The sequence below is a fragment of the Crinia signifera genome, chromosome 6, assembly GCF_055691185.1.
Source record: "Crinia signifera chromosome 6, ASM5569118v1, whole genome shotgun sequence".
NCBI lineage: Eukaryota > Metazoa > Chordata > Amphibia > Anura > Myobatrachidae > Crinia > Crinia signifera.
The window spans coordinates 54,396,879-54,412,496 of record NC_139222.1 but is presented as its reverse complement, the minus strand read 5'-3'; positions in this window follow the sequence as shown (position 1 = coordinate 54,412,496).

Here is a 15,618-nt window from a genome sequence, read left to right as displayed (position 1 = left end):
ATGATTTTAGGTAAAAAGTGCCCCAAACACTCAAACGGGCTTGTATCTGGGAAGGGAAAATATGGGAAACATGACTTAGACACCAAATGATACACTGTATGCCATGTTTCCAAATTTTTATGCACAGTGGTTACAGCATGAAGCGAATGCATGTGTATATACAAAGGTGCATTGCATTAAACAAGTCCACTGAGCGTCCCAAAATGGCCGGCCTGCCTGCTTTCATCCATCAATTGTTCTAAATTTTTCATTACCCAATGAGCTGAGGTGGAGTCTTAGCCAGTGGTACCATCAGGGAGGTGTGTAAAGCACTTTAGGCTAGACAGCCAATCAGCTGCCAGCTCCCATCTGTCAATCAAATACAGCAGCCAATCAGAAAGCTGCCCATTGATCAGCAGGCCCTTTATGCCATCTCAGAACTATCTGTGCATGTCTAATGGCTGGCTGTCAGTTGGGTGGGTGGGTGGCAGAGGGAGGGGATGTCTGTCTCGTTTCTCCTGAAAATTGCGGTTTTTCTGCGTTTACGGGAAAAGTTGAGGTCCGACGCGCAAAAGTGGGGTATCGTAGAAATCACCTTTTTAAGACGCACATTTCTGGCCCCCCAAAAGTGGGCATATCAAATGAGAAATGAGTCCAATTAACAAAATAGAGTGAATAAGTATGTATTTCAGGGGTGAGTTAGCAGGTTATTGGGGAAGTAAATCCTGATATTTTTGGAGGTTGCAGGGGCAACTACACAATTCAAAATAGGCAGGCTTTAGCATATGCAGTTAGGCCCTGTAGGATGATTTTAGCTAAAAAGTGCCCCAAACACTCAAACGGGCTTGTATCTGGGAAGGGAAAATATGGGAAACATGACTTAGACACCAAATGATACACTGTATGCCATGTTTCCAAATTTTTATGCACAGTGGTTACAGCATGAAGCGAATGCATGTGAAAATACAAAGGTGCATTGCATTAAACAAGTCCAATGAGCATCCCAAAATGGCCGGCCTGCCTGCTTTCATCCATCAATTGTTCTAAATTTTTCATTACCCAATGAGCTGAGGTGGAGTCTTAGCCAGTGTTACCATCAGGGAGGTGTGTAAAGCACTTTAGGCTAGACAGCCAATCAGCTGCCAGCTTCCATCTGTCAATCAAATACAGCAGCCAATCAGAAAGCTGCCCATTGATCAGCAGGCCCTTTATGACATCACAGACAGACCCTCAGAACTATCTGTGCATGTCTAATGGCTGGCTTTCAGTTGGGCGGGTGGGTGGCAGAGGGAGGGGATGTCTGTCTCGTTTCTTCTGAAAATTGCGGTTTTTCTGCGTTTACGGGAAAAGTTGAGGTCCGACGCGCAAAAGTGGGGTATCGTAGAAATCACCTTTTAAAGACGCACATTTCTGGCTCCCCAAAAATGGGCATTTCAAATGAGAAATGAGTCCAATTAACAAAATAGAGTGAATAAGTATGTATTTCAGGGGTGAGTTAGCAGGTTATTGGGGAAGTAAATCCTGATATTTTTGGAGGTTGCAGGGGCAACTACACAATTCAAAATAGGCAGGCTTTAGCATATGCAGTTAGGCCCTGTAGGATGATTTTAGCTAAAAAGTGCCCCAAACACTCAAACGGGCTTGTATCTGGGAAGGGAAAATATGGGAAACATGACTTAGACACCAAATGATACACTGTATGCCATGTTTCCAAATTTGTATGCACAGTGGTTACAGCATGAAGCGAATGCATGTGAAAATACAAAGGTGCATTGCATTAAACAAGTCCAATGAGCATCCCAAAATGGCCGGCCTGCCTGCTTTCATCCATCAATTGTTCTAAATTTTTCATTACCCAATGAGCTGAGGTGGAGTCTTAGCCAGTGTTACCATCAGGGAGGTGTGTAAAGCACTTTAGGCTAGACAGCCAATCAGCTGCCAGCTTCCATCTGTCAATCAAATACAGCAGCCAATCAGAAAGCTGCCCATTGATCAGCAGGCCCTTTATGACATCACAGACAGACCCTCAGAACTATCTGTGCATGTCTAATGGCTGGCTTTCAGTTGGGCGGGTGGGTGGCAGAGGGAGGGGATGTCTGTCTCGTTTCTCCTGAAAATTGCGGTTTTTCTGCGTTTACGGAAAAAGTTGAGGTCCGACGCGCAAAAGTGGGGTATCGTAGAAATCACCTTTTAAAGACGCACATTTCTGGCTCCCCAAAAATGGGCATTTCAAATGAGAAATGAGTCCAATTAACAAAATAGAGTGAATAAGTATGTATTTCAGGGGTGAGTTAGCAGGTTATTGGGGAAGTAAATCCTGATATTTTTGGAGGTTGCAGGGGCAACTACACAATTCAAAATAGGCAGGCTTTAGCATATGCAGTTAGGCCCTGTAGGATGATTTTAGCTAAAAAGTGCCCCAAACACTCAAACGGGCTTGTATCTGGGAAGGGAAAATATGGGAAACATGACTTAGACACCAAATGATACACTGTATGCCATGTTTCCAAATTTGTATGCACAGTGGTTACAGCATGAAGCGAATGCATGTGAATATACAAAGGTGAATTGCATTAAACAAGTCCATTGAGCGTCCCAAAATGGCCGGCCTGCCTGCTTTCATCCATCAATTGTTCTAAATTTTTCATTACCCAATGAGCTGAGGTGGAGTCTTAGCCAGTGGTATCATCAGGGAGGTGTGTAAAGCACTTTAGGCTAGACAGCCAATCAGCTGCCAGCTTCCATCTGTCAATCAAATACAGCAGCCAATTTGAAAGCTGCCCATTGATCAGCAGGCCCTTTATGACATCACAGACAAACCCTCAGAACTATCTGTGCATGTCTAATGGCTGGCTGTCAGTTGGGCGGGTGGGTGGCAGAGGGAGGGGATGTCTGTCTCGTTTCTCCTGAAAATTGCGGTTTTTCTGCGTTTACGGTAAAAGTTGAGGTCCGACACGCAAAAGTGGGGTATCGTAGAAATCAACTTTTAAAGACGCACATTTCTGGCCCCCCAAAAATGGGCATTTCAAATGAGAAATGAGTCCAATTAACAAAATAGGGTGAATAAGTATGTATTTCAGGGGTGAGTTAGCAGGTTATTGGGGAAGTAAGTCCTGATATTTTTGGAGGTTGCAGGGGCCACTACACCATTCAAAATAGGCAGGCTTTAGCATACGCAGTTAGGCCCCGTAGGATGATTTTAGCTAAAAAGTGCCCCAAACACTCAAACGGGCTAGTATCTGGGAAGGAAAAACATGGGAAACATGACTTAGACACCAAATGATACACTGTATGCCATGTTTCCAAATTTGTATGCACAGTGGTTACAGCATGAAGCGAATGCATGTGAAAATACAAAGGTGCATTGCATTAAACAAGTCCAATGAGCGTCCCAAAATGGCCGGCCTGCCTGCTTTCATCCATCAATTGTTCTAAATTTTTCATTACCAATGAGCTGAGGTGGAGTCTTAGCCAGTGGTACCATCAATGAGGTGTGTAAAGCACTTTAGGCTAGACAGCAAATCATCTGCCAGCTTCCATCTGTCAATCAAATACAGCAGCCGATCAGAAAGCTGCCCATTGATGACATCACAGAAAGACATCACAGAAAGACCCTCAGAACTATCTGTGCATGTCTAATGGCTGGCTGTCAGTTGGGCGGGTGGGTGGCAGAGGTAGGGGATGTCTGTCTCGTTTCTCCTGAAAATTGCGGTTTTTCTGCGTTTACGGTAAAAGTTGAGGTCCGTCGCGCAAAAGTGGGGTATCGTAGAAATCACATTTTAAAGACGCACATTTCTGGCCCCCCAAAAATGGGCATTTCAAATGAGAAATGAGTCCAATTAACAAAATAGGGTGAAAAGGAAGGAATTCAGGGGTGAGTTAGCAGGTTATTGGGGAAGTAAGTCCTGATATTTTTGGAGGTTGCAGGGGCCACTAGACCATTCAAAATAGGCAGGCTTTAGCATATACAGTTAGGCCCCGTAGGAAGATTTTAGCTAAAAAGTGCCCCAAACACTCAAACGAACTAGTATCTGGGAAGGAAAAACATGGGAAACATGACTTAGACACCAAATGATACACTGTATGCCATGTTTCCAAATTTTTATGCACAGTGGTTACAGCATGAAGCGAATGCATGTGAAAATACAAAGGTGCATTGCATTAAATAAGTCCAATGAGCGTCCCAAAATGGCCGGCCTGCCTGCTTTCATCCATCAATTGTTCTAAATTTTTCATTACCCAATGAGCTGAGGTGGAGTCTTAGCCAGTGGTACCATCAGGGAGGTGTGTAAAGCACTTTAGGCTAGACAGCCAATCAGCTGCCAGCTTCCATCTGTCAATCAAATACAGCAGCCAATCAGAAAGCTGCCCATTGATCAGCAGGCCCTTTATGACGTCACAGACAGACCCTCAGAACTATCTGTGCATGTCTAATGGCTGGCTGTCAGTTGGGCGGGTGGGTGGCAGAGGGAGGGGATGTCTGTCTCGTTTCTCCTGAAAATTGCGGTTTTTCTGCGTTTACGGGAAAAGTTGAGGTCCGACGCGCAAAAGTGGGGTATCGTAGAAATCACCTTTTAAAGACGCACATTTCTGGCTCCCCAAAAATGGGCATTTCAAATGAGAAATGAGTCCAATGAACAAAATAGCGTAAATAAGTATGTATTTCAGGGGTGAGTTAGCAGGTTATTGGGGAAGTAAGTCCTGATATTTTTGGAGGTTGCAGGGGCCACTATACCATTCAAAATAGGCAGGCTTTAGCATATGCAGTTAGGCCCTGTAGGATGATTTTAGCTAAAAAGTGCCCCAAACACTCAAACGGGCTTGTATCTGGGAAGGGAAAATATGGGAAACCTGACTTAGACACCAAATGATACACTGTATGCCATGTTTCCAAATTTTTATGCACAGTGGTTACAGCATGAAGCGAATGCATGTGAAAATACAAAGGTGCATTGCATTAAATAAGTCCAATGAGCGTCCCAAAATGGCCGGCCTGCCTGCTTTCATCCATCAATTGTTCTAAATTTTTCATTACCCAATGAGCTGAGGTGGAGTCTTAGCCAGTGGTACCATCAGGGAGGTGTGTAAAGCACTTTAGGCTAGACAGCCAATCAGCTGCCAGCTTCCATCTGTCAATCAAATACAGCAGCCAATCAGAAAGCTGCCCATTGATCAGCAGGCCCTTTATGACATCACAGACAGACCCTCAGAACTATCTGTGCATGTCTAATGGCTGGCTGTCAGTTGGGCGGGTGGGTGGTAGAGGGAGGGGATGTCTGTCTCGTTTCTCCTGAAAATTGCGTTTTTTCTGCGTTTACGGGAAAAGTTGAGGTCCGACGCGCAAAAGTGGGGTATCGTAGAAATCACCTTTTAAAGACGCACATTTCTGGCTCCCCAAAAATGGGCATTTCAAATGAGAAATGAGTCCAATGAACAAAATAGCGTGAATAAGTATGTATTTCAGGGGTGAGTTAGCAGGTTATTGGGGAAGTAAGTCCTGATATTTTTGGAGGTTGCAGGGGCCACTATACCATTCAAAATAGGCAGGCTTTAGCATATGCAGTTAGGCCCTGTAGGATGATTTTAGCTAAAAAGTGCCCCAAACACTCAAACGGGCTTGTATCTGGGAAGGGAAAGTATGGGAAACATGACTTAGACACCAAATGATACACTGTATGCCATGTTTCCAAATTTTTATGCACAGTGGTTACAGCATGAAGCGAATGCATGTGAATATAAAAAGGTGCATTGCATTAAACAAGTCCTCTGAGCGTCCCAAAATGGCCGGCCTGCCTGCTTTCATCCATCAATTGTTCTAAATTTTTCATTACCCAATGAGCTGAGGTGGAGTCTTAGCCAGTGTTACCATCAGGGAGGTGTGTAAAGCACTTTAGGCTAGACAGCCAATCAGCTGCCAGCTTCCATCTGTCAATCAAATACAGCAGCCAATCAGAAAGCTGCCCATTGATCAGCAGGCCCTTTATGCCATCACAGACAGACCCTCAGAACTATCTGTGCATGTCTAATGGCTGGCTGTCAGTTCGGTGGGTGGGTGGCAGAGGGAGGGGATGTCTGTCTCGTTTCTCCTGAAAATTGCGGTTTTTCTGCGTTTACGGGAAAAGTTGAGGTCCGACGCGCAAAAGTGGGGTATCGTAGAAATCACCTTTTTAAGACGCACATTTCTGGCCCCCCAAAAGTGGGTATATCAAATGAGAAATGAGTCCAATTAACAAAATAGAGTGAATAAGTATGTATTTCAGGGGTGAGTTAGCAGGTTATTGGGGAAGTAAATCCTGATATTTTTGGAGGTTGCAGGGGCAACTACACAATTCAAAATAGGCAGGCTTTAGCATATGCAGTTAGGCCCTGTAGGATGATTTTAGCTAAAAAGTGCCCCAAACACTCAAACGGGCTTGTATCTGGGAAGGGAAAATATGGGAAACATGACTTAACACCAAATGATACACTGTATGCCATGTTTCCAAATTTTTATGCACAGTGGTTACAGCATGAAGCGAATGCATGTGAAAATACAAAGGTGCATTGCATTAAACAAGTCCAATGAGCGTCCCAAAATGGCCGGCCTGCCTGCTTTCATCCATCAATTGTTCTAAATTTTTCATTACCAAATGAGCTGAGGTGGAGTCTTAGCCAGTGGTACCATCAGGGAGGTGTGTAAAGCACTTTAGGCTAGACAGCCAATCAGCTGCCAGCTTCCATCTGTCAATCAAATACAGCAGCCAATCAGAAAGCTGCCCATTGATCAGCAGGCCCTTTATGACATCACAGACAGACCCTCAGAACTATCTGTGCATGTCTAATGGCTGGCTTTCAGTTGGGCGGGTGGGTGGCAGAGGGAGGGGATGTCTGTCTCGTTTCTTCTGAAAATTGCGGTTTTTCTGCGTTTACGGGAAAAGTTGAGGTCCGACGCGCAAAAGTGGGGTATCGTAGAAATCACCTTTTAAAGACGCACATTTCTGGCTCCCCAAAAATGGGCATTTCAAATGAGAAATGAGTCCAATGAACAAAATAGGGTGAATAAGTATGTATTTCAGGGGTGAGTTAGCAGGTTATTGGGGAAGTAAGTCCTGATATTTTTGGAGGTTGCAGGGGCCACTACACCATTCAAAATAGGCAGGCTTTAGCATATGCAGTTAGGCCCCGTAGGATGATTTTAGCTAAAAAGTGCCCCAAACACTCAAACATGCTAGTATATGGGAAGGAAAAACATGGGAAACATGACTTAGACACCAAATGATACACTGTATGCCATGTTTCCAAATTTTTATGCACAGTGGTTACAGCATGAAGCGAATGCATGTGAAAATACAAAGGTGCATTGCATTAAACAAGTCCAATGAGCGTCCCAAACTGGCCGGCCTGCCTGCTTTCATCCATCAATTGTTCTAAATTTTTCATTACCCAATGAGCTGAGGTGGAGTCTTAGCCAGTGTTACCATCAGGGAGGTGTGTAAAGCACTTTAGGCTAGACAGCCAATCAGCTGCCAGCTTCCATCTGTCAATCAAATACAGCAGCCAATCAGAAAGCTGCCCATTGATCAGCAGGCCCTTTATGCCATCACAGACAGACCCTCAGAACTATCTGTGCATGTCTAATGGCTGGCTGTCAGTTGGGTGGGTGGGTGGCAGAGGGAGGGGATGTCTGTCTCGTTTCTCCTGAAAATTGCGGTTTTTCTGCGTTTACGGGAAAAGTTGAGGTCCGACGCGCAAAAGTGGGGTATCGTAGAAATAACCTTTTTAAGACGCACATTTCTGGCCCCCCAAAAGTGGGCATTTCAAATGAGAAATGAGTCCAATTAACAAAATAGGGTGAATAAGTATGTATTTCAGGGGTGAGTTAGCAGGTTATTGGGGAAGTAAATCCTGATATTTTTGGAGGTTGCAGGGGCAACTACACAATTCAAAATAGGCAGGCTTTAGCATATGCAGTTAGGCCCTGTAGGATGATTTTAGCTAAAAAGTGCCCCAAACACTCAAACGGGCTTGTATCTGGGAAGGGAAAATATGGGAAACATAACTTAGACACCAAATGATATACTGTATGCCATGTTTCCAAATTTTTATGCACAGTGGTTACAGCATGAAGCGAATGCATGTGAAAATACAAAGGTGCATTGCATTAAACAAGTCCAATGAGCGTCCCAAAATGGCCGGCCTGCCTGCTTTCATCCATCAATTGTTCTAAATTTTTCATTACCCAATGAGCTGAGGTGGAGTCTTAGCCAGTGGTACCATCAGGGAGGTGTGTAAAGCACTTTAGGCTAGACAGCCAATCAGCTGCCAGCTTCCATCTGTCAATCAAATACAGCAGCCAATTTGAAAGCTGCCCATTGATCAGCAGGCCCTTTATGACATCACAGACAGACCCTCAGAACTATCTGTGCATGTCTAATGGTTGGCTGTCAGTTGGGCGGGTGGGTGGCAGAGGGAGGGAATGTCTGTCTCCTTTCTCCTGAAAATTGCGGCTTTTCTGCGTTTACGGGAAAAGTTGAGGTCCGACGCGCAAAAGTGGGGTATCGTAGAAATCACCTTTTAAAGACGCACATTTCTGGCCCCCCAAAAATGGGCATTTCAAATGAGAAATTAGTCCAATTAACAAAATAGGGTGAATAAGTATGTATTTCAGGGGTGAGTTAGCAGGTTATTGGGGAAGTAAATCCTGATATTTTTGGAGGTTGCAGGGGCAACTACACAATTCAAAACAGGCAGGCTTTAGCATATGCAGTTAGGCCCTGTAGGATGATTTTAGCTAAAAAGTGCCCCAAACACTCAAACGGGCTTGTATCTGGGAAGGGAAAATATGGGAAACATGACTTAGACACCAAATGATACACTGTATGCCATGTTTCCAAATTTTTATGCACAGTGGTTACAGCATGAAGCGAATGCATGTGAAAATACAAAGGTGCATTGCATTAAACAAGTCCAATGAGCATCCCAAAATGGCCGGCCTGCCTGCTTTCATCCATCAATTGTTCTAAATTTTTCATTACCCAATGAGCTGAGGTGGAGTCTTAGCCAGTGTTACCATCAGGGAGGTGTGTAAAGCACTTTAGGCTAGACAGCCAATCAGCTGCCAGCTTCCATCTGTCAATCAAATACAGCAGCCAATCAGAAAGCTGCCCATTGATCAGCAGGCCCTTTATGACATCACAGACAGACCCTCAGAACTATCTGTGCATGTCTAATGGCTGGCTTTCAGTTGGGCGGGTGGGTGGCAGAGGGAGGGGATGTCTGTCTCGTTTCTCCTGAAAATTGCGGTTTTTCTGCGTTTACGGAAAAAGTTGAGGTCCGACGCGCAAAAGTGGGGTATCGTAGAAATCACCTTTTAAAGACGCACATTTCTGGCTCCCCAAAAATGGGCATTTCAAATGAGAAATGAGTCCAATGAACAAAATAGGGTGAATAAGTATGTATTTCAGGGGTGAGTTAGCAGGTTATTGGGGAAGTAAGTCCTGATATTTTTGGAGGTTGCAGGGGCCACTACACCATTCAAAATAGGCAGGCTTTAGCATATGCAGTTAGGCCCTGTAGGATGATTTTAGCTAAAAAGTGCCCCAAACACTCAAACGGGCTTGTATCTGGGAAGGGAAAATATGGGAAACATGACTTAGACACCAAATGATCCACTGTATGCCATGTTTCCAAATTCTTATGCACAGTGGTTACAGCATGAAGCGAATGCATGTGAATATACAAAGGTGAATTGCATTAAACAAGTCCATTGAGCGTCCCAAAATGGCCGGCCTGCCTGCTTTCATCCATCAATTGTTCTAAATTTTTCATTACCCAATGAGCTGAGGTGGAGTCTTAGCCAGTGGTATCATCAGGGAGGTGTGTAAAGCACTTTAGGCTAGACAGCCAATCAGCTGCCAGCTTCCATCTGTCAATCAAATACAGCAGCCAATTTGAAAGCTGCCCATTGATCAGCAGGCCCTTTATGACATCACAGACAAACCCTCAGAACTATCTGTGCATGTCTAATGGCTGGCTGTCAGTTGGGCGGGTGGGTGGCAGAGGGAGGGGATGTCTGTCTCGTTTCTCCTGAAAATTGCGGTTTTTCTGCGTTTACGGTAAAAGTTGAGGTCCGACACGCAAAAGTGGGGTATCGTAGAAATCAACTTTTAAAGACGCACATTTCTGGCCCCCCAAAAATGGGCATTTCAAATGAGAAATGAGTCCAATTAACAAAATAGGGTGAATAAGTATGTATTTCAGGGGTGAGTTAGCAGGTTATTGGGGAAGTAAGTCCTGATATTTTTGGAGGTTGCAGGGGCCACTACACCATTCAAAATAGGCAGGCTTTAGCATACGCAGTTAGGCCCCGTAGGATGATTTTAGCTAAAAAGTGCCCCAAACACTCAAACGGGCTAGTATCTGGGAAGGAAAAACATGGGAAACATGACTTAGACACCAAATGATACACTGTATGCCATGTTTCCAAATTTGTATGCACAGTGGTTACAGCATGAAGCGAATGCATGTGAAAATACAAAGGTGCATTGCATTAAACAAGTCCAATGAGCGTCCCAAAATGGCCGGCCTGCCTGCTTTCATCCATCAATTGTTCTAAATTTTTCATTACCAATGAGCTGAGGTGGAGTCTTAGCCAGTGGTACCATCAATGAGGTGTGTAAAGCACTTTAGGCTAGACAGCAAATCATCTGCCAGCTTCCATCTGTCAATCAAATACAGCAGCCGATCAGAAAGCTGCCCATTGATGACATCACAGAAAGACATCACAGAAAGACCCTCAGAACTATCTGTGCATGTCTAATGGCTGGCTGTCAGTTGGGCGGGTGGGTGGCAGAGGTAGGGGATGTCTGTCTCGTTTCTCCTGAAAATTGCGGTTTTTCTGCGTTTACGGTAAAAGTTGAGGTCCGTCGCGCAAAAGTGGGGTATCGTAGAAATCACATTTTAAAGACGCACATTTCTGGCCCCCCAAAAATGGGCATTTCAAATGAGAAATGAGTCCAATTAACAAAATAGGGTGAAAAGGAAGGAATTCAGGGGTGAGTTAGCAGGTTATTGGGGAAGTAAGTCCTGATATTTTTGGAGGTTGCAGGGGCCACTAGACCATTCAAAATAGGCAGGCTTTAGCATATACAGTTAGGCCCCGTAGGAAGATTTTAGCTAAAAAGTGCCCCAAACACTCAAACGAACTAGTATCTGGGAAGGAAAAACATGGGAAACATGACTTAGACACCAAATGATACACTGTATGCCATGTTTCCAAATTTTTATGCACAGTGGTTACAGCATGAAGCGAATGCATGTGAAAATACAAAGGTGCATTGCATTAAATAAGTCCAATGAGCGTCCCAAAATGGCCGGCCTGCCTGCTTTCATCCATCAATTGTTCTAAATTTTTCATTACCCAATGAGCTGAGGTGGAGTCTTAGCCAGTGGTACCATCAGGGAGGTGTGTAAAGCACTTTAGGCTAGACAGCCAATCAGCTGCCAGCTTCCATCTGTCAATCAAATACAGCAGCCAATCAGAAAGCTGCCCATTGATCAGCAGGCCCTTTATGACATCACAGACAGACCCTCAGAACTATCTGTGCATGTCTAATGGCTGGCTGTCAGTTGGGCGGGTGGGTGGCAGAGGGAGGGGATGTCTGTCTCGTTTCTCCTGAAAATTGCGGTTTTTCTGCGTTTACGGGAAAAGTTGAGGTCCGACGCGCAAAAGTGGGGTATCGTAGAAATCACCTTTTAAAGACGCACATTTCTGGCTCCCCAAAAATGGGCATTTCAAATGAGAAATGAGTCCAATGAACAAAATAGCGTAAATAAGTATGTATTTCAGGGGTGAGTTAGCAGGTTATTGGGGAAGTAAGTCCTGATATTTTTGGAGGTTGCAGGGGCCACTATACCATTCAAAATAGGCAGGCTTTAGCATATGCAGTTAGGCCCTGTAGGATGATTTTAGCTAAAAAGTGCCCCAAACACTCAAACGGGCTTGTATCTGGGAAGGGAAAATATGGGAAACCTGACTTAGACACCAAATGATACACTGTATGCCATGTTTCCAAATTTTTATGCACAGTGGTTACAGCATGAAGCGAATGCATGTGAAAATACAAAGGTGCATTGCATTAAATAAGTCCAATGAGCGTCCCAAAATGGCCGGCCTGCCTGCTTTCATCCATCAATTGTTCTAAATTTTTCATTACCCAATGAGCTGAGGTGGAGTCTTAGCCAGTGGTACCATCAGGGAGGTGTGTAAAGCACTTTAGGCTAGACAGCCAATCAGCTGCCAGCTTCCATCTGTCAATCAAATACAGCAGCCAATCAGAAAGCTGCCCATTGATCAGCAGGCCCTTTATGACATCACAGACAGACCCTCAGAACTATCTGTGCATGTCTAATGGCTGGCTGTCAGTTGGGCGGGTGGGTGGTAGAGGGAGGGGATGTCTGTCTCGTTTCTCCTGAAAATTGCGTTTTTTCTGCGTTTACGGGAAAAGTTGAGGTCCGACGCGCAAAAGTGGGGTATCGTAGAAATCACCTTTTAAAGACGCACATTTCTGGCTCCCCAAAAATGGGCATTTCAAATGAGAAATGAGTCCAATGAACAAAATAGCGTGAATAAGTATGTATTTCAGGGGTGAGTTAGCAGGTTATTGGGGAAGTAAGTCCTGATATTTTTGGAGGTTGCAGGGGCCACTATACCATTCAAAATAGGCAGGCTTTAGCATATGCAGTTAGGCCCTGTAGGATGATTTTAGCTAAAAAGTGCCCCAAACACTCAAACGGGCTTGTATCTGGGAAGGGAAAGTATGGGAAACATGACTTAGACACCAAATGATACACTGTATGCCATGTTTCCAAATTTTTATGCACAGTGGTTACAGCATGAAGCGAATGCATGTGAATATAAAAAGGTGCATTGCATTAAACAAGTCCTCTGAGCGTCCCAAAATGGCCGGCCTGCCTGCTTTCATCCATCAATTGTTCTAAATTTTTCATTACCCAATGAGCTGAGGTGGAGTCTTAGCCAGTGTTACCATCAGGGAGGTGTGTAAAGCACTTTAGGCTAGACAGCCAATCAGCTGCCAGCTTCCATCTGTCAATCAAATACAGCAGCCAATCAGAAAGCTGCCCATTGATCAGCAGGCCCTTTATGCCATCACAGACAGACCCTCAGAACTATCTGTGCATGTCTAATGGCTGGCTGTCAGTTCGGTGGGTGGGTGGCAGAGGGAGGGGATGTCTGTCTCGTTTCTCCTGAAAATTGCGGTTTTTCTGCGTTTACGGGAAAAGTTGAGGTCCGACGCGCAAAAGTGGGGTATCGTAGAAATCACCTTTTTAAGACGCACATTTCTGGCCCCCCAAAAGTGGGTATATCAAATGAGAAATGAGTCCAATTAACAAAATAGAGTGAATAAGTATGTATTTCAGGGGTGAGTTAGCAGGTTATTGGGGAAGTAAATCCTGATATTTTTGGAGGTTGCAGGGGCAACTACACAATTCAAAATAGGCAGGCTTTAGCATATGCAGTTAGGCCCTGTAGGATGATTTTAGCTAAAAAGTGCCCCAAACACTCAAACGGGCTTGTATCTGGGAAGGGAAAATATGGGAAACATGACTTAGACACCAAATGATACACTGTATGCCATGTTTCCAAATTTTTATGCACAGTGGTTACAGCATGAAGCGAATGCATGTGAAAATACAAAGGTGCATTGCATTAAACAAGTCCAATGAGCGTCCCAAAATGGCCGGCCTGCCTGCTTTCATCCATCAATTGTTCTAAATTTTTCATTACCAAATGAGCTGAGGTGGAGTCTTAGCCAGTGGTACCATCAGGGAGGTGTGTAAAGCACTTTAGGCTAGACAGCCAATCAGCTGCCAGCTTCCATCTGTCAATCAAATACAGCAGCCAATCAGAAAGCTGCCCATTGATCAGCAGGCCCTTTATGACATCACAGACAGACCCTCAGAACTATCTGTGCATGTCTAATGGCTGGCTTTCAGTTGGGCGGGTGGGTGGCAGAGGGAGGGGATGTCTGTCTCGTTTCTTCTGAAAATTGCGGTTTTTCTGCGTTTACGGGAAAAGTTGAGGTCCGACGCGCAAAAGTGGGGTATCGTAGAAATCACCTTTTAAAGACGCACATTTCTGGCTCCCCAAAAATGGGCATTTCAAATGAGAAATGAGTCCAATGAACAAAATAGGGTGAATAAGTATGTATTTCAGGGGTGAGTTAGCAGGTTATTGGGGAAGTAAGTCCTGATATTTTTGGAGGTTGCAGGGGCCACTACACCATTCAAAATAGGCAGGCTTTAGCATATGCAGTTAGGCCCCGTAGGATGATTTTAGCTAAAAAGTGCCCCAAACACTCAAACATGCTAGTATATGGGAAGGAAAAACATGGGAAACATGACTTAGACACCAAATGATACACTGTATGCCATGTTTCCAAATTTTTATGCACAGTGGTTACAGCATGAAGCGAATGCATGTGAAAATACAAAGGTGCATTGCATTAAACAAGTCCAATGAGCGTCCCAAACTGGCCGGCCTGCCTGCTTTCATCCATCAATTGTTCTAAATTTTTCATTACCCAATGAGCTGAGGTGGAGTCTTAGCCAGTGTTACCATCAGGGAGGTGTGTAAAGCACTTTAGGCTAGACAGCCAATCAGCTGCCAGCTTCCATCTGTCAATCAAATACAGCAGCCAATCAGAAAGCTGCCCATTGATCAGCAGGCCCTTTATGACATCACAGACAGACCCTCAGAACTATCTGTGCATGTCTAATGGTTGGCTGTCAGTTGGGCGGGTGGGTGGCAGAGGGAGGGGATGTCTGTCTCGTTTCTCCTGAAAATTGCGGTTTTTCTGCGTTTACGGGAAAAGTTGAGGTCCGACGCGCAAAAGTGGGGTATCGTAGAAATCACCTTTTAAAGACGCACATTTCTGGCCCCCCAAAAATGGGCATTTCAAATGAGAAATGAGTCCAATGAACAAAATAGGGTGAATAAGTATGTATTTCAGGGGTGAGTTAGCAGGTTATTGGGGAAGTAAGTCCTGATATTTTTGGAGGTTGCAGGGGCCACTACACCATTCAAAATAGGCAGGCTTTAGCATATGCAGTTAGGCCCTGTAGGATGATTTTAGCTAAAAAGTGCCCCAAACACTCAAACGGGCTTGTATCTGGGAAGGGAAAATATGGGAAACATGACTTAGACACCAAATGATACACTGTATGCCATGTTTCCAAATTTTTATGCACAGTGGTTACAGCATGAAGCGAATGCATGCGAATATATAAAAGGTGCATTGCATTAAACAAGTCCACTGAGCGTCCCAAAATGGCTGGCCTGCCTGCTTTCATCCATCAATTGTTCTAAATTTTTCATTACCCAATGAGCTGAGGTGGAGTCTTAGCCAGTGGTACCATCAGGGAGATGTGTAAAGCACGTTAGGCTAGACAGCCAATCAGCTGCCAGCTTCCATCTGTCAATCAAATACAGCAGCCAATCAGAAAGCTGCCCATTGATCAGCAGGCCCTTTATGACATCACAGACAGACCCTCAGAACTATCTGTGCATGTCTAATGGCTGGCTATCAGTAGGGCGGGTGGGTGGCAGAGGGAGGGGATGTCTGTCTCGTTTCTCCTGAA